The sequence below is a fragment of the Amblyomma mixtum genome, chromosome 3, assembly GCF_055824585.1.
Source record: "Amblyomma mixtum isolate Tamu chromosome 3, ASM5582458v1, whole genome shotgun sequence".
Classification (NCBI taxonomy): Eukaryota; Metazoa; Arthropoda; class Arachnida; order Ixodida; family Ixodidae; genus Amblyomma; species Amblyomma mixtum.
This window is the reverse complement of record NC_143014.1, coordinates 269287869-269306305: the sequence shown is the minus strand read 5'-3', so window position 1 is coordinate 269306305 and position 18437 is coordinate 269287869.

Genomic DNA, 18437 nt, shown 5'->3' with positions numbered 1-18437 from the left:
GTAAACTGCATAAAGTCACTGAGAACACCTGATGGAGGACGGTATATGACCGAGAAAATCATATCACGACACTGTATAGCTATGCATTCATAATTATCTCCAATTATCTTGAACTCCGGAAGTACCTTATAATTAAGCTTTGATCGGATGTAAACAGCGATACCACCACCACGCCTCCTACAACGACACGCAGATACAACATTATATCCGGAAAGTGAAAAAGACTCGTCATCACATGAAAACCGAGTCTCTGCAAAACAAATGATGTCATAGGAATGATTCGGTTCCGACAAAAAGAAATTACTTCATCATACTTGTTGCGTAAACTCCTGGGATTAAAATGAAAGACAAAGTGTGGGCAGATTTTCATTGTGGAACAAAATTTTCAAAGAAAAACAAACATGCCAAGAATAGTCACTGCAGATCATCAAGATCCTGCACCGTGCGAATCACCACAGCATTCACCACAGCATTCACCGCTCTTCTTTTGAAACAGCACTTTTCCGTTCGTGTGCCATACGAACGCGTAGCCTGCATTCTTCGCCCATTCCTTTGTTTTTGCCATAAGACTGCAGAAAAGCCTTGTCATGTTTTCGGACATAAACATCACACCAGGTTCATCCCTTAGTGTCGGTCGCTTTGGCAGCCAGGCGTCACGACGTTCGTGACTGACGAAGCGACCAATGATGTCCCATGTTCTGCCTTGTTTCGCTGGAAGCCGATGTAGTGCTGTGATATCTTGCTTAGTTAGTGGCTGAATGTCCAATCTAGGGGCTAATTCATTTATTTTTTCTAGCAAGTTTTCGTTTTCAGCTTTAGGAATGCCGCGAAATTCAATGTTGTTTCGACGGCTACGCCACTCCAGGTTATCTATATCTTGCATTATCTGTTGCAGTTCACTGGAAGAGTCGGCCTTGTCTATCTGATCCACGCGTTCGGCCAGTTTTTTTGTCGCTTGCTCTTGAATTTGAAGACAATCCTGAAATTCATCGAACTTGCCTGATAGGAAATTCACGCTGGAGTCAAGTGCGTCTACCAGCTTAGGGAGGGCTAGGAGAGTGTCGAGTTTGCTCTGAATTGCTAGCAAGTGCGATGCTAAGTCGCTGTCTGCGTTAGAGCACTCCGAGTCACCGCTTCGTGAACCCTTGCTACACCGGTCGCACTTCCAAGCCTTTTTAAAAGAACGGCGTTTGTCATTCCTTGTTTTGTCACTTATACCAGAAGAAACACCCAGATGAAAAGCAAATTTGCATTCTGAACAGGTCGTCTGCGGCCCGTTGGCGGCAACCGACGATCGGCACACAGAACAACGCGACATGGTTAAAACTTTGGCAAAGCTGAACAGAAATAACAAGAGGTCTTTGGCAGCAGCGGCATAGGCGGTAATAAAACAATGAAAAGAAAAAAAGCACTTCCGAATAACATAAACAACCTGTAAATACACAGAGGAGAGGCTCAGATGCCGTGCATGAGGTTTGATGCCGCCGCTCCGAAATGACGAACGCCCCCCCTCGGGGGACTCGTTGCCGTTGCCGGTGACAGGTGCATCAGTCTGGAGTTCAGTCGGCAGTGGCGTGTAAAAGAAATTCCGCCCATTCACATCTATTTCCCGAATCGTAAAGAAGTCAAATTCAAGATGCAAGAAAGTGAAACTGCAGTTAGCAAACAAAGGCTGTTTCAAAACACAAAAGCGCATTCTAATTGTTGGACCCTTAACGATGACCCTGCATCACAGAAGCCATCACCATACTCCTCATGCATTACGTCATCCTTTTTCGCGCATCGTCTCTTCCGAGTTGCTACGTTTCTGGAAGCCAGGCAAGTTTCGTCTAAGGACGCAAGTTTTTCGACTAAAGACCTTAGTGTGGAAGCCTTATTGTACCTTCGTGCTTGTCTGTCTGCTAGCCTCAGGGGAAAGTGCGTAGCCTCAGTTTCCGTGTTCTCTGGCTGGACTGCGATCCCGAAGCGTGGACAGAAAATCGTCACAGATCCATATTCTTTTCCGGGCAAGGGTGCATGATGAGGCCTCATTCGCCGCGCTAAAAGCAAAGCGGCCGATACAGTTCAGCGGTTCTCCAGGCGTATTGCAATTCTTTGCCTTCCTAGACTTCTGGGCGGCTGGAAGATGGAGCAGCAGTTGGATATCGATGAAGGAGTGTCTGAATATGGGACCCGACGGTGGACTTTGGCAACATAGGATACTGCATGTGACTGGCGAGTCACGTTAACCATTCCACCAGCGACAAGCCCTAATCGTGTTTCGTCGCCCATGGCATCGGTGAAGGCGGTCCACGCGACGAACACAATCGCCGATTACGGCAGCGGGCGCGGCATCCGAAAAAGGGCGCACGCCTTTTCGCTCTCGAATTCTCGTGGCAGTAGCTTGCGCCAATCGAGGGAGTAAAACTCTGCGCTCTGGTGACGGCAGAACTTTTTTCCTCCTGGTGCGAGGGCGCTCACGTGTCACCTTCGCGTTGCCTCTGAAGTTGCTCTGTCCTGCTGGTGCCGGGTTAAGTGCTTGTTGTGTCAGCTATATTTATCTAATATGGGGTACAGCCGGCGACGTCCTGATTGATTTCCTTGCACAAGTCGAACAGTTTCGCGCATTTATTAGACACTTTTAACATAGCCCAATCCGCGTCCGGTACTCTGATGCACTTACGCGGGAACACAGCTACAACTGAGCAGTGCTGGTTGTGCGACCTCCGGAGCCATCCGCGCATGCGGAGATTGCGCGGATGTGAACCGCGGTTGTAGTTCATTTCGAACTGATCGATGTCGTGATCAACAGATCGATGGTGTTGACCTTGATGTCTTCTGATGGTTCGGTGATCCCGCAACACATTTCAGAACAGACTAGACAACTTCTTCGGGACGCTATGTACACTCTATTACACGAGTCAAGAAAAACAATTACACTAGGCCAGAGTGGCACTGGCCCCGCTCTGCCTGTCACGAAACGCTGACTCGCTCCTCAACCTTCGCCTAAGCCAAGTTCCTCTATGTGTTCCGCGAGTCCGTCAGCGTGTCCTGTCCAGGGTCGATCCACCCTCGTCCGATCTGCCCTCCGGTCTCTCCGACCTCCCCCGGTCTCTGCCCGATCTATCCTCGATATCCGCCGATCTCCCCTGGCCTGCCCCGATCTTCTCAGATCTCGGCCGTACCCGCCGATCTCCCCCTGCTCGGCCGATCTCTCGCCATCTCCCTCCGTTTCGCCCCCAAAAGACCCCTTAAATCCTTTTGTCGAGGATTCTGGGGACGTTTTAACGCGACAGCGTTAAGGGCCCCGTGTCGCAGAAAAGCCGGTGCCGTCGTCAGTGTCAGCGGCGTTGGTCGTGAGCGAAAAATCTTAGAAGCATTAATAAATAGAATTCTTTCGGGTCGTAGCCTGGATTAGTCTACAGGGCTTTAACTGATGTAGTGTATTCACTACCAGGACCAGCCAGGACTACCAGGTATTGACTACCAGGACGGTACGGAAATATGGCTACCGCGTTCGACGGGCGCCTCTGTAAGTTGCTAAGCATTATTGGGGGAGGGGGGGGGGGGGCAATTCAAGCACACAGTCGAACAAACTCGACACACTGCTGCTTCAACCAGTTGATTTCACGCACTCGCGCCCCTGCGCCATGATGTAAAGCACGCGTGAGTGCCCCGGCCATGTTTTAATTTCTACTTCCACTGCTCATCTGCATCCGTATTGGACCGAAAGCTAGCACTCCACGGTCGCGTGTGATGCCTCACAACCCTTATATCTCTTACTCTGGGGTTACGGTTAAAAAATAACAAATGACTTGATGGTCACTACGTCTCAACGCGATATTTAGCGACAGCTTTTAATGCGATATCTTGTGGTTGAGAATAAGAGCGCGACCTCTTGTCTGTGTTGTTCTATGGCGCTCTTTTCAGTATCCCACACACAGTGGTTTACGCACCAGCGTAAACAGCTCTTTCGGTCGAATAGTCGTCGGCGTCATGGTTGCAGTTGCCGGCACCGCTTGTCGGAAAAAATCGTATCGTGCCAACCGCTTGCCGCAGAATGTTCCAGATGGTGTAATGTCATTCAGCCTTTCGAGCAGCATAAACTTACTAGTTAAATGAGAAAGCTTGCGGTTGGAATTCGAACCAGCGACCTATAATCGGGCTGCGGGTGGCCACCGCAACGTGGAGATAGTTACTGCAACTTCCTTTCCTGAAATCCAATTTTCGTGTCCTTCATTACGGCACCTCTTTCTCTCACGCTCTCTTCTTTCACCCCCACCTACCTCCCTTCCTTTACGGCGAGGTTCGGATGTACACCGAGATCTGACTTCCTCTTCTCAAAAATGCGTTGCGTTCAAAGCTGTTTCCAACGGGCAAGGCAACGCGCTGAACGGGCGATATCGTTCCGTGTGCTGCCTGGGAGCGCTGCAAAAGAGGAATCTGAACTTGTCTTTTTGCCGCGGGTACTCGATCTACACGTTCCGAGCTTTCTTAGAAACTGCGCTTTTACTGCCCTGTGTGGCCGATTTCCCTAATTAAATCGAATTAACGCCCGGCTCCCGCCTTTTTTTTTTTGAATTCTGCCTCGTACGGTGGGCGGAGTCGACCAACGCGTGGAGCGCCTTTCACCCAGTCCCGTGGCAGCTTGCCGCTCTGCCATCGGCGGAGTAATACGTAGTAGTCCGTAGTAGCAAACAGTCCGCGCGTATCTTTATTTCTTCGGGCTTATTTTGCGGCTATATTATCTGCGAATGAAACCATTTATTCATGGAAACCTAAAAAACAAAATAAAGCGAAAGCAAAGCCTCCACGGGACTGGGTGAAAGGCGCTCCACGCGTTGGTCGACTCCGCCCACCGTACGAGGGAGAATTAAAAAAAAAATGCGGGAGCCGGACGTTAATTCGATTTAATTGGGGAAATCGGCCACACAGGGCAAGAAGTCACTGTTTCTAAGAATGCTAGGAACGTGTAGATCGAGTTCCCGCGGCAAAAAGACGTGTTCAGAATCCTCTTCAGTGCACCTTTCAGGCGAAGCTTAAGCGTCGTCCAATTTTGAGTACCCAATAGGAAATTCGCTCGTCGGCACAAAACAGGAGAATTTTCTTCGAACCGAAGGGGCCAGTAGCACGCCTGTGCTCACTGCATGAGTTGTTGAGTCGCAATCACCGCGTGAATTACACGAAAACGTTGCGCATTTCCGTTCGCAGCTACGGCACACCGACAGAAACACACAGAAATCGCTGCGAAAACTCAGGGAAGGCGAACACTGAGTGCAAACCTTACGCACTTCCCCAGTCGCGCTTGCACTCATCGCTGCTCGTTTCTGAGACATCCGGTCCGTCACGCGGTGGTGTAACGTTAAAAGCAATAAATTTATGCGCACCCCCGTGAAATTTTCGGCGTCCGCGCTTCTGCTGAGGGCAGCACATCCCGCACTTCTCCAGCCTCACTGCCCAACGCAAGTGGCAGCAGCACCTCATCCACCATCGGTAAGAGCAGGACCTTCTTCACGTTCTGGTGTTGTGCACACCCGCAGCGGCAGCCGTGTAGTACCACCGGACCGCTTGAACTTGTCAGAGAGGGGGGAGATATTGGGGCCGCCACCTATTGACGTACCAGTGCCGCCCTATTAGCTGAAGCCAAGCTGTGGGGGCTCGGAATAAACCAGCTTGTGTTCTCTTCTGGAGCGGTGAGGCTGCCTCGCTCTCTCTCTCGACTGTCGTGGCTGGTGGTCGCCTACCGGCACGACAGCACGGGAACGCCCACACAACACTTGCAAGGCCTCGCCTTTTCGCACTCGGCCACGGTGAAGTCGGCTAGCCGTGGTTCTCGCATACACTTTGCCACGTTTGATTTGAAACAAGCAAACCCCTTCGAACGGCAACGGGGTGGCGGCCGCTCGAGGAGGCCTGAAAAAAAGTGCAAAGAAAACCGAGGAGGGCGGAGCTGTGGGGACTGGCTGTGCGCTGCCGAATGGCCCCCTGGCGCGACACCCCTTGATCTCAACAGTTGTGTATCATGGATGATAGAAAGCTAAATATCTCAGTTATAAGTTGCCGCGAAGACAACGGGATCATTAGCTACGTGTGACAAGTTCGTTGCTTCTGACAGTGCCAATTCGATAGTCGCAACAAATCGCTGTTGTCACCGTGAGTGAACACAACACACACCTTTAGCATACCTTGTACCGTGTTACCTTTACCGTTACCGGAGTGCCGGGAGTCCATCCATCGCAGGTGAGCACGCACTGATTGATTCTGATGCTGCAGGCGCACTTGCAGCTGCCGGGTACCTGGCGCCATCTGGCGCCGTCAAGACGACTTGCGCTTGCACGTTAGCTGCGCGCGGGCTCCGCGGGCTCCGGTACCGCTAACCATATCACAGTACACGTTATGGTAAAGGTGTCTAATAGTCATGGCAGCGAGCTGTGTCCTTCGACTGCGTACGTGGTGACCGCTCTCTAAATTTCACGATACGCTCAGAGGGCAGCGATCGCGACAGCTGATTTTCCGACCGCTCCGTCGTCTGCTTCATTGGTCCGTCATGTTGTTTGCGAGATGCTGCCGTGCGAATAACGCGTTACTCATGACTAGGGCCCGGAACTTTAGGGATTTGCCTAAACATGCCTATAAATGCCTAAACGGGGGATATTTGCACTTGCCTGCCTTTTTGTCGTTTTTTTTAAAGAAATACTACCTATTTAACCGCAACTGTTGCCTACAAATACCTAAATCCGGCGTTTCGGTCTTCGGTTCCACTTTTTTCAATTTTGAGACATGTAAGTACGGTGAAAGGTGCGCGCCGATGCCCGCACAGAAGGCGTGGGTCTCGCCAAACGTTTTTCTCCAATGTGACTGGCTCAACCAAATTCGATATATAACATCCTTGAGTGTAACCCGTGCCGTCCAGGCGGGAGCCATCGCCTCAACGCGCTCCGTCCAGCCGGGGACCGTCGCCTCAACGCGGGCAAGACTCGCACACTCGCGCGCTCACTGCGCGCTTGTCGCTCCGTCGATTCTCGGCAGCCTACCCCTCCGCGGACAATGGCCACTTCTTTGCCTGCCGCTTCCACAGCACGCGACTCTGACTTGAGCGGACTCACAACCTTTGCTTCGTCAGCGCTCTCCATTTCATTTCGTATTGACATGCCGAAAGAATAGGCATCGAGAGGCGCTCATCGCAGGCAGTGGATATCGCAGTTTGGTGATGTATTTTCATCTGATGTAACTTTGCTTTTCTATAGAGCGTGCGAAACTTCAGTACCGAGTGAGAAGCTATGCCATGTAGCGTAACACGTTGCTGCTAACATGCATATTGCAAACCTGAAGCGAACGAAAGAGGGGAGATCGCAGCTCCTACTGGCAGAGGCCTTCAGCGGTAGTTCGACAGCAGAGGAATCGTCATTTGCCAAAGAGTTGTGTCAAGCAGCTTTGGTGGCAGATATGCAGTTGTGGAAATTAGCCAACAGTGATCTTCGGAGCTTTCTGGAAAAGTATAGTAAGCAGCATGTTCCAAGTGAATCAACGCTTGATAAGCAATACGGGAATGAATGCTCAGAGGATATCTTGCCAAAATTAGAGATGAAATTGGGGACAACTACATTTGGCTGTCAGTCGACGAAACCACGGACGCTAGCCGACGGCATGAGTACAGCTTCATCGTCGGAACATTGAGCCCACAGAAAGCCGGACAAGCAATCCTGCTCAACGCAGATGTTCTTGAAAAGGAGAGCCATTCGACGATTGCGAGTTTCTTCACTTCATCTGTGAAGCTTCTATGCCCAGGAAATATTCAGTATGAGAATGCACTCTTGTTCAAGGATGGGGCGTACTACATGTGCAAGGCAGGAAAGGGACTGACGCTTTTATACAACAAGATGGTTCACCTGACCTGCTTTGTTCATGCAATGCATCGTGCCGCCGAATGCGTCCGGCTCTCTTTTTTCCAAGTGGACGCGTTAGTATCTAGCAAAAACAGGTGTTTCATAAATCTCCGCCAAGAATTGCTGTTTTCCGTCCCACAGCACCTGGCATTCCTCTGCCGCCAAAGCCTGTTTTGATTCGATGGGAAACGTGGATAAATGCAGCAGTAAATTGTACACGACGCTTTGAAGTGGGCAAATCTCTCCTTGAGAAAATCAAGGATGACGCTTCGTGTGTGATTAAAGCAAGAACTATGGACGAAGAGGCGAGTTTGGAAACAGACCTAACATACAGCAGTGCAAACTTCTCACTTCGAAAAGACTGGACTCTCAATAGATGAATCATTAAATGCGGTCGAAGTAGTACAAGCAGCACTACGGGAACTAAAGGAAATGGCGCTACTGCTTCTGCGAAGATGCAACAATTGGTAGAAAAAAGTAAAGGCCTAAAAACAATTTCCCAAATCAGAGACCTTCTACGTGGATATGGTACGGCTACACAAGCAGAAGGCGTGAGCCCCTATCAACTCTCATGATTTAGGTTCGCGCCACTAACTTCACGTGACTTCGAAAGAAGCTTTTCAAAGGAAAAAGCTATGCTTGGCGAAAACCGAACGAGCTTCGAGTTCAAAAGCCTGAGAATGTGGTTTATTCTGGCGTGTTTCAATTGAGGACTGCGTCCGCTCTGTGCTTTACTGACAGATCTTTTATTTTATTTATTTATTATACCTCAAATGCCCCAGTTGGGGTATTACATGAGGGGTGGGCTTATTACAGGCGTTATGTTATTCTTTCGATGAATGACTTGAAGCGGTCTGGATGGATGTGGCGAACAGCTTCGGCAGGAAGGTGATTCCAGTCCTACTCATAAATAAAGAGTATTATTCAAAGAGCCTATTTCTGTTTATAGCGCCTATTTCAATATTTTTAGAGCCTAGATGCCTGCCTATTTCGGGGTTCTTTGGTGCCTAAATTTCCGGGCCCTACTCCTGACATGACTGCTACATCCGGTGTGTCCTCCTTCGCGTGAATTGGCGTTGTTTTTTTTAGTTTCGGTGCGGTGGGACTTTTTAAAATGAACTGAATACAAAGTGCCCCAGCCCGTTCCGGTTAGTATGACGGGCTGAACCAATGGAAAATAAACAGAAAGAGAATAGCTGCACGAAGAAATTTCTCATAGCAAGAGAGAAACATAAATAAAAGAAAGACAACTGCAAAGTGAAATGAACGGTATAATTGCACGGTTTTCTTGCTGCTCTGTCTATTTACAATCAATTGATTTTATGCTGAAGATGGCGAAGAGCCCGGTCTCGGGGATTGTTGGTCCGGGTGGGTTTCCTTGGCGTGATTTTGAAAGGGTTCATATAGCGTGCGCCGTTGCCCTATTAGTGGCGCACCTTGCTGTGGCAGCCTGGCTTGCAGCAGTTCATGGTGTGCTGCTTGAGGGTGCTTTCACGAGAGGTTAAATAAACAGGGCCGGTCGGCATATCTATTCTTGGCGGAAAAAAATATAGAATGCTTACATGGCACGAGAACAAATATCGTAATTATTAAATAAAATTACCTAACCTCCGCAATGAAGTATCAAATCCGGCTTGGTGCACGGATTTCTTTTGCGGTTCTTGAAAAATTTAAATTTCTTCGCTAAAAATGGAATGCCTTCTAGCTGGAAATTCAGACATTTTCTTGTTGACGTTTCCTAACTGTCAAATAAAGCACGGTTTATTCAGGGTTGCATGCTTTAAATAAATTTCAAACACGGCATAGTTTAGAAAATGTGCAAAATTTATAGCCCTGTTTCTCTGCACCTGAAACACCTACCATAAAGCTGAAATATTTAACTAGGTTTAGACTTTGCATTGGCCAGAATTCAGCGAACTTTCCTTTGGTATAGTGCTTGTGCTTCATGTTCAAAAACGCACTGGACGACAAGTGACTCACCTGAAGTTACATGTTTTGAAAGGGGCTGATACACAAAAAGGCTGGCTTCGATTTTTCTATAGCTTTAAGCGATAAATCTACACAAACTGTCCTAGCATGCGCTTTAATATATGTCGCAATATTTCTGTAGTTTTTAAGACAACATATTGCCAAATGTGACCCGGTTAGCTGGATTGCGATTGCTCTAAAGGACGGGGGGCAAGACGCTTCTGATCGTAATCTATAACACGAAGCGGCCAGTGAATGTAGAATATCTTCTCTTACAATAGGGTGGTGTTGACCCTTTTAAATTAACGAGCCTTTTTTATTCAATTCAATTTGAAGTGGAAAGGCTTCCATGCAAATGGCTCGAGGCATTGCAAGGATTTCTTACCTCTCCTCTCCCAAATATGTGTCGTCAAAAATACTTTTCAGACAGGACACCGGTAGCTTCAGGCGGCTACCAACACTGCAGTCGCTAATTTACTATGAGCCGGTCTTAATTTCAGTCATTCGTTTATTGCATTCAGGTTTGCATCTCTCTTGTCTTAGGATCACGTTATCTAAAACACGTCGAAGTACTCTCATACAGCTATCACTTAGGAAAAATGAACCTCTTTAGAAAATGAGCCCTCTCGCAAATCTCTGCTAAACTGCGGAGGGACGTCGTGCACCAGTTGGGATAAATCACCTCCCACGCCATTCCGTGTGTCCCTCCTCTGCAGGGAGCCAGTCTCCACCCAAGACCAGCAGGACGAAGGGGGCCCAGCGACCCGGCTCCGGTCAAAGACCCGGGCCATGACCGCGGCGGAGGGTGCAAGCCAGAGACAAGGAGGCGCTGTAGTTAGGTGGGCCTGCCATCCATCCATTCGCCCTTAGCTATTCGCTTGCACTGAATTGAGGACTACGGATGGCGACTGCAAAAGCAGGGTTCGATTGCTCAATGCTGGTCGCAAGGAAGGACTGTGCTAGCTTGCTCGTCACTTGTGCTGTCGTAAACCGGAATCTCAAGAGAATCAGCCAGTACTGCCATTCTACAGCTGGAGCTTCGTGGTGTAGTGTCGCCAACTGGTGATGCCCTGCACCGAAATTTCGAGTGTGCGCTTTCCCCAAACCGTACGGTAGGTAGTGAGCAGTGGGTGAAATACACTGGACTTCGTGAAATGACTTTTTTTTCTGGCACATTGGCCTTGCTCCTGTTGGCATATTCTTCAATCTGTACTTTTCACGACAGAAGAACGCTGCTTCATTTAGTTTGGACCAGCGATGAACTAGCTCCAGTAAGAGCTATGCAATCGGTACGGGTCACAAAACCCCCCTGTGGGTGACATGCCGCAGAAACACCAGCACTGGCACCAACAAAACCAAAAACAAAAAATGCACACGGGCACCAACACAACATTACGCAAAATGCACACTTAAATACCCACACTGGCATGCCTGCCGTGCGCCGTAACACAGCGTCCAAGTTGGTGGGTTGCACCCAGTTCACCACCTCCAAGTACACACCCTCGTCCTGCTCGCGAACGAGCGCGCACACACACACAGACACTCGCAACTGGAGCGTTCAGTAGCACTAATATGGGGTCCGTTAGCGGCCACGTGAGCGTCCTTGGTCGCACGAGCGTCCCTGTGTGCGTTCGAGCCCCCACGTATCTCAATCGACACGATTAACACCTAATGGTCGCTATGCTTATTGGGCTGGCGCCACAGCGGGGCGAGAGCTCAAAAGCTGATGCCCTCCAGGATCAAAAACGTCCCGGGTCTTGATGGGTCCAAACCCCTGACTACACGACGCACCTGAGGGCCCGCTCTCTCTGGCGCGCTGGTACGAACCGCGTGCTGCGTAAGGAGCATAGCCCTTGCCCCGTCTAACCATACCAATGCAGCCGGTCTCGCTACACTTGATTTGGCGACCTGCAGTACGGAACGTAATGTTCCACGAACCGACTTTCAACATGAAAGCCGCGCACCTGCCTCCTGGCACTTCGCCTCGCTTAGAGCCATTTGCCCCGTTCCTGCACGGGCAAACCTTGACGTTGCCGTTCCCTGCTTGATAGGCATTTGCCGGCTTCGTGGCATCGTCTAACTCAGAGGCTCCATGAGCTCCCTCGCAGTCACTTGACCCGAGCTTGTCTTGCGGCAAGTCGCCACTCATTTCCGGGTCCTCAAATGGCCTGGCCGGACACACACCGAGTGCGTTCAACAACTGCACGGAGCTCCACCCGGTAGGCGCAACATGCCCACCTCCGTTCTCTGGCTCGGATGGAACGCTCCTGCCATCACTGGCGCTACTAGGCACTTCCTGCCCTATGGCCGACACAGTGTGTGTTTGCAGCAATGCCAGATTTTCACCTGTTACTAGCTCCGTGTCCGAGGTCACAATCTTAGTCATAGAGCCTGCAGGAATTCCACCGCTGTCCTGTTTGTTATCGGACACCTTGGTCTCGACTGGCCCTTGATCATGAGAATTGGGCTGCTCCTGTTCTTTGCTAGCCACCCCCAGTGGCGGAAAAGCTGTGATATTTCCGCGTCCTTCAGGAATCCTGTTGTCACTTCCTGAACCTTTTGCGGCGTTTCCTATCAAAGATGCGTTCCCGCATACCGGCTGATTGCTTTCAGCGTCCTCACTGCTGTTTCCGTGACTTGTGCATGACAAGCATAATCCTTTGTCTTCCAGCACAGACGACCTCTCTGCTCGGGACTCGGAGCAGTTCTCCCTGGCTAGTTGGCTAGCTCTCCTAGACTCTTTGAGCTTAGCCAGCTCGAGCTCTAGCTGCTGGCGCCTTGCTTCTAACGCCTGCAAATCCGGAGGTTTTTCCTCGCATTGCGGCGCCTTTCCTCCATTCACTTTTGCAAGCTCAGCCTGATAATAAGCTAAGCGCGCCTTCGCCAATTCCACTCGATACTTCACATCAAGTGAGGGCCGGCTTGGATAACTCTCCATACCGCCTTCCGTACCCCTCAGCTGTCCTACCGGCTCGAACACAGGGACGTGAATAATGCGACCAAGGAAACTCACGGTTTCGATGCGTCGATCCTCATTGCCAGCTCCTTGGCGTCGGAGTCCACCTCCACTTTCACCGCACGCTGCGATGAGCTGTCGGACGCCGCTGGTCCTGTGCCCGCTGCTGTCGCCTTGCTTCGCGACGCCGGTGACTGTCGAGTTATCGACGCGCTGCTTTTCTGGACCGTATGCAGTACCGCGTCGCTGGACTACTGTCGTGGTCCTTGCGTCCTTACCGCCGTCTCTCTGCAGGTCCTTTCTCGAACGCTGTTGTTGCCTGACCGTTCCCTTTGTCCCTACGTTCAATCTTCTTCCTGCGCCGTCTTCCGATGGCCACATAATCCTGTCGACTGCGCCAGTAAAGTTTCACAGGTTCTTTATCTTCCTTACACCAGGGGTGCCCCGTCAGAGACGGTTGGTTTAACTCGAAGACTGAAGCTTGATCTTCGCACCAGAGGTGCCCCGTCAGCGACGCTCCCGTGATGAGTCGAGACGCAGGGGTAAGGCGAATACTTGAAGTTTTATATACAGCTATATTTACATAGCATACACAAGTTTAGGCACTAGAGACATTAAACAGAAAAAAAGGACAAAGAACAAAAAGGGTGGATCTGGCTAATACTAGGGGACGCCCCTATTCGGCGTAGCCGAAGATGCATAGCATCTCACCTTAGCCCAGAACCCCACTTCCGGCTCCGGGGCCCGGTTTAAAGCCTAAAGGCCCGGCCAACATTTGGTCGCTTCCAATCATGTTGCACTGCTCACATGATTGGTTTACCGAGAGCATGGCCAGCCCTCCAGTTTCCGTAGGGCAAAACGCCCTTTCAACAAACAAAAACGCACGGTCGTGCCAGCACGTGCGGAGTCGGAACATTCTCTCCGCCACAAAATAAAAAAAAAAACAAACACAAATATACATTCGTGCCAGCACGTGCGCGAATCGGTACCACGGGACGGTGGACACCCGTAGTTCCCGGTGCGTTCGCGAGCGGTCGCGTTCCAAAAAAGGAGACGCTCCGCTTTGAGCGCCCCTAGCCGCGTTCCAATGACGCCACGTACACTGCCGATCCCTTACACCGATCATTTCAGGATTTGTTCTTTTGACATACGTATGAGTCCCGGCCTCTCAGCTATGGAAGTAATGCCATGCAATGCCATCCACGCTCTGCCTGTATCCAAAGGCAGATGAGCAACTGCAAACGCCCAGTGAAATGATAAGCGGAACAGAGCACAGTTGGTGTCCTTAGACTTCCTGCAAATCACGCAAGGAGTGTGAATACATGACCTACAGACACAGAAGTGATTGCTTATTTATGAACACGAAAGAAAACTCATTTCCCCTGTGCGCGAGCACAAGTGATCTTATCGCACAACAGTAAAGGCGTGCACAACAGGCTCTGCAGGACATGGAAAATATAACGCTTCCGCACACCATCGGGTTTTGAGTCTGGGGCGCTGCGGTTAGTAGAGGCGGACTGGCGACCAAGCTGTGGCTAGTATATTCATGGCTGTTTCAAGTTATATTCCTCGTTTATAGCATTAGATCTCCATTGAGCGCGCTCATCTGGGAACTATGTTGCCGTATAGTTTTCCCAAAGTGGCCCACATAGACGTATCCCGGTAGAAGCTGTGCGCCTGTTTAGACAAAATGCATAGTCTTGATCTGAGGGGTCATCGGTGCTAAGCTGTAATCGGACGAGAGGCAACTCCCAGTATGCGGCACATCATGGCTTGCGCCCCTACCATGCAGGCCACCGCCAACGACGGGCGACCAGCCAGCCAGAGGCCGGGCTCCACGCATCGCTCGCGGAGCGAACTCCGCTCAACGACCTCCTTCCACCGACCAGAGAGGCCGGGGAAGGGCCACCGGTCGAGGAGGCGCACGGTGAGCACGTTCTGCTGTCCGCTCTGTCTCAGTTCATTCGCAGCTGGCGCCATCGAGTGAAAACACGAATTCTCAATCTTCGGGTCACGGAAGCGGTGCTCCACTTACTAGGCGCTTGCGATATCCTGCTCCGGGCTCTCCCAATCGCTCAGGTCACGTGGACGAGCCGGTCTTGCGATAGTGCAGCCAAAGAATAAATATAGGAGAAGCGAAATTGCGATACAGGGCCTACTCAGTATCCTCGAGCACGCAGAGTGAAAATGGTCCAGCTTCGTGAACTTTTTTGTTACACGAAATCGCCTTCCTTCCGTTAACGACGATGCGTTATTTTTCAATACAAATGTTATATTTCGAAAACCATGTGCTCTGCATAAGGAACAAGTTAATTTAATGTCCGTGCTTGAGATGCGCGACTCAAACAGAAACGCGAGGTCCTAGCTTCGAATGCTTTGTATTCAGTTACGGAAACAAAAACTCGGTTCACTTTCTCATACCCAATAATTGTCGACAAAAGCAGTTTTGAGCTGAAAACCGTTTGTGAACGCAATATTTGCATATAATGTAAGATTTCGCAATACCAATCTATATAGCCGCATGTCACTCTACAGCAGTCTTGTATTTTTGTTCTACTTACCTTTTTGCTATTGTCAAAAGCGTTCCCCATTGATTTCCTACAGCAGTCTTAACTGTAGGATGTGGTCGATGCAAACAGTTTAAAACAAAGATTTTTGTGATGATGAACAATGAACAATTACCTTTAATATTTTCTGGAGATTACGTTGCAGTTTTCGAAATTTTTGTCCCAGATTGACATGAAACGTCAACTTGCTTTAAGTGCGATGAACACTGACGACTCATTTCTGCCAGGCTGGAGCTTTGCAATTTAGAAAAAAAAAAATTCTGCGCCAGACGTTTTCTGCTTTCCTGCGCTCGAAATGACCAATGCGAAAAATGGTGATGGCGCTTCTGAGCTGCAAAATCTCGTCAACCAGCCGGAGGCGCGCTTCTTTGTGACGCTCAGAGAAGGCGCCGCGATGCTGCCTTTTGCGTGCTTGAACGGCGTTCTTGAAAGCTCAAGCACGCTGTTCAAACGGAAGCGCTTTTCCGTAGGAAACTTCCCCGAGAAGGAGCCGAATCCGTGCCCGTGGAGGGAAAGCGATGTACAGTCGCGACAAAAACTTCCCAGACAAGTGAGCGCGTCGCAAAAGTGCACCCCTGCGCAACCTGAAGGCGGTATGCCGCTCCTCTCAGCCTCTGTACACTTGCTTCTACCGTGCACGCGCCGTAGTACGTGGGTCGGAACCGGAGCCAGGTACGGCTTCGCCATCCTACAGTACAGCCGTCTGGTCTAGCCCCCACTCTACCTCCATGATGGGTGAAGCGCATCGTGGCCTCTTTCTAGGCGACTCAGCATGCGTGCAGAAACAATGTACCCTCATATTTTTTATTCTTGGGCTCTTCACAGGCGTTACCCTGCATTTCCGAAATGCGAGCGCTGAACGAACAATCAACAAGCCTCCGAATGTGAGGGTGATCAGCGCTCCTTGTCGTGAAGATCGATGGAATACTAAGGCCTCTGCGTAAGATGCGGTTATGCTAAGCATTACGACGAGCAGAAAATCTGATTTTTATGATTTCGTGTGAAGCTAACAAACAACAATTCAAAGGATGGTTACGAGTTTGTAATGCGAATAATCCAGCCTTAGCTTTCTTGTGGCCGTTAAGAAATGGAGACATTCGTGAGTTTATACATTACAGTGGATCAACTAGGCTACCGCAGTGGCGCCGTAGTATTGAGACCGTACGCATTGCATTTGGGAGGTGTTGGGCTCGTCTTTGTTGCATTTTTACCGGTGGGTGTCCGAAGGTAATGTTTGATCCGTGGCTTCCTGGCGCTGGCCTTAGAGACGCCGACGCCAACAGAAGAGCTACACAAGAGTGATCGCCTCGCGCGGCAATTTCACTGGCATTACCCTCCTACTACTGACTACTGAACTCGCGGATGGATCTCATGATATTGCGGCCAAGCATTAGTATTCTTGCTGGCTCCCTTCATGCAAAAAATTACCTGCAAATTTCTTTTATTTCTTTACATTTAGCGTAAACGCATTTTTCGCGGCGTACTGGACCGTTCCTCACGACTAGGATCTTTTCTCTTCGTTGTAACGCTAGAGCGTTAGTGCCACCATGTAGCAAAGATTGCTCGGCGTCCGCGTTGGTGACCGTTTGACGCCTGGCAGCCGGAGCGGCAGGAGCAACCGGCCGCTCCAGCATCCTAGGTGGGCCAACTTGTCACATGAACTTCTGGCGTCATCCCAACCTGACCACCGGATTGTGAGGAAACTGGCCACCTTGCCAGGTGGCTGCTAATGGCTGGTCGCTCGGGAAGAACAACCTGGGTCTCACATGCCACAGCGGTGGCAGCACCTTCCATTGCAGTGCAGTGGCGCGTAACTTAACCGTTGCACGACTGCGCAAGGATTGGTATGCGGGCTTCCAGCAATCTATGCATCTGAAATCGGGAATTAGCTATTCCGCATATATGGGTTTTAAACCATTAACGCTATCGCATCCGCTCAGTTTAATTTTTTTCGACATGCTTGAGTTTGAGATTATTGGTTACTCCTGCGAAGTACACACGGTACGAATGAGGGACAGTTTAGTGTGGGTAGACCAAATGCCGACTAAGTGCGTTAGCACTTCGGCTTTCATCACGGTTTAAGTTCGAGTCTTGGCTTTCAAGGTGAGGCTACCTTAAGACAAAGCGAGTCCATTGCCCACAAACCGGTGTGCAGGTGCTGGTCCACGTGCCATAGTCGAGCACACTTCAGGCAAAAATCGGTGAAGTCGGTGAGTCAGGGTCTTAGTGCTAGCGCAGTGCAAATTTCAGGAAAACATGTGACTGGCCACCCGCGTGCAAAAACGGCCCTGAAAGCAGGTAACGTGACCTGCTTTATCCGTCATGGCAGCTAGAGCAGATGCCAGGCAGATCAACGTTACCAGGTTACCTGGTCAGTTTGCAAACTCCGCTGCAGTTCGGCGGCCAAACGTGGCCCCATTCGGCTCCCTCTCGTGAGGTGGCGCTTTCGACGCTGTGGGCCCGCTCCGGCCGGTCTCTCGTCGCGCGACCTATCGCTATGAGACGAGCTCGCCGTGTTTCACGCCACTTTACGCTGGTAATTCCTCTTTAACGAAGGTGTTTCCAAGATAGTGCACAAATATTATTCTGAATGCGCAACCACAGTGGCATTAAGGCTGCGCGAACGGTCCTGGGCGACAGAGGTACGATCGGGATGCCGGAATCATTAGCTATTTCGATCAGACATCTGGTTCTTGGTCGGGTATAGTTTTTTATTTCATTTACTTCCCTACAAACTAATTGACTCTTTGCTTACGGCGAGCAGCGACACGGTAAATGAGTCGCATGTCGCCGAAAATATCGAAACCTAAGGCCAAGTACCATCGGTCTGAAGCAAGACAGTCAACGATGCATACGTGCTTTTGAAAAGAAGATTCAGGACTACCACCGTGAAACTTCGACGTTATTAAGGTCATAAAACGCGAAAATACGGTGATAGCAGAGGTCAGATTGAAAGCAGTTTATTCAATTCATGTCGGAAAAAAACATACACATCTTAATGGGAGCCACTTTTAATGGGCCAAACAGTTACAACAGACGTGCTTTTACAACAGAAAAGGGACGTGCTGGAGAAAAAGTGCG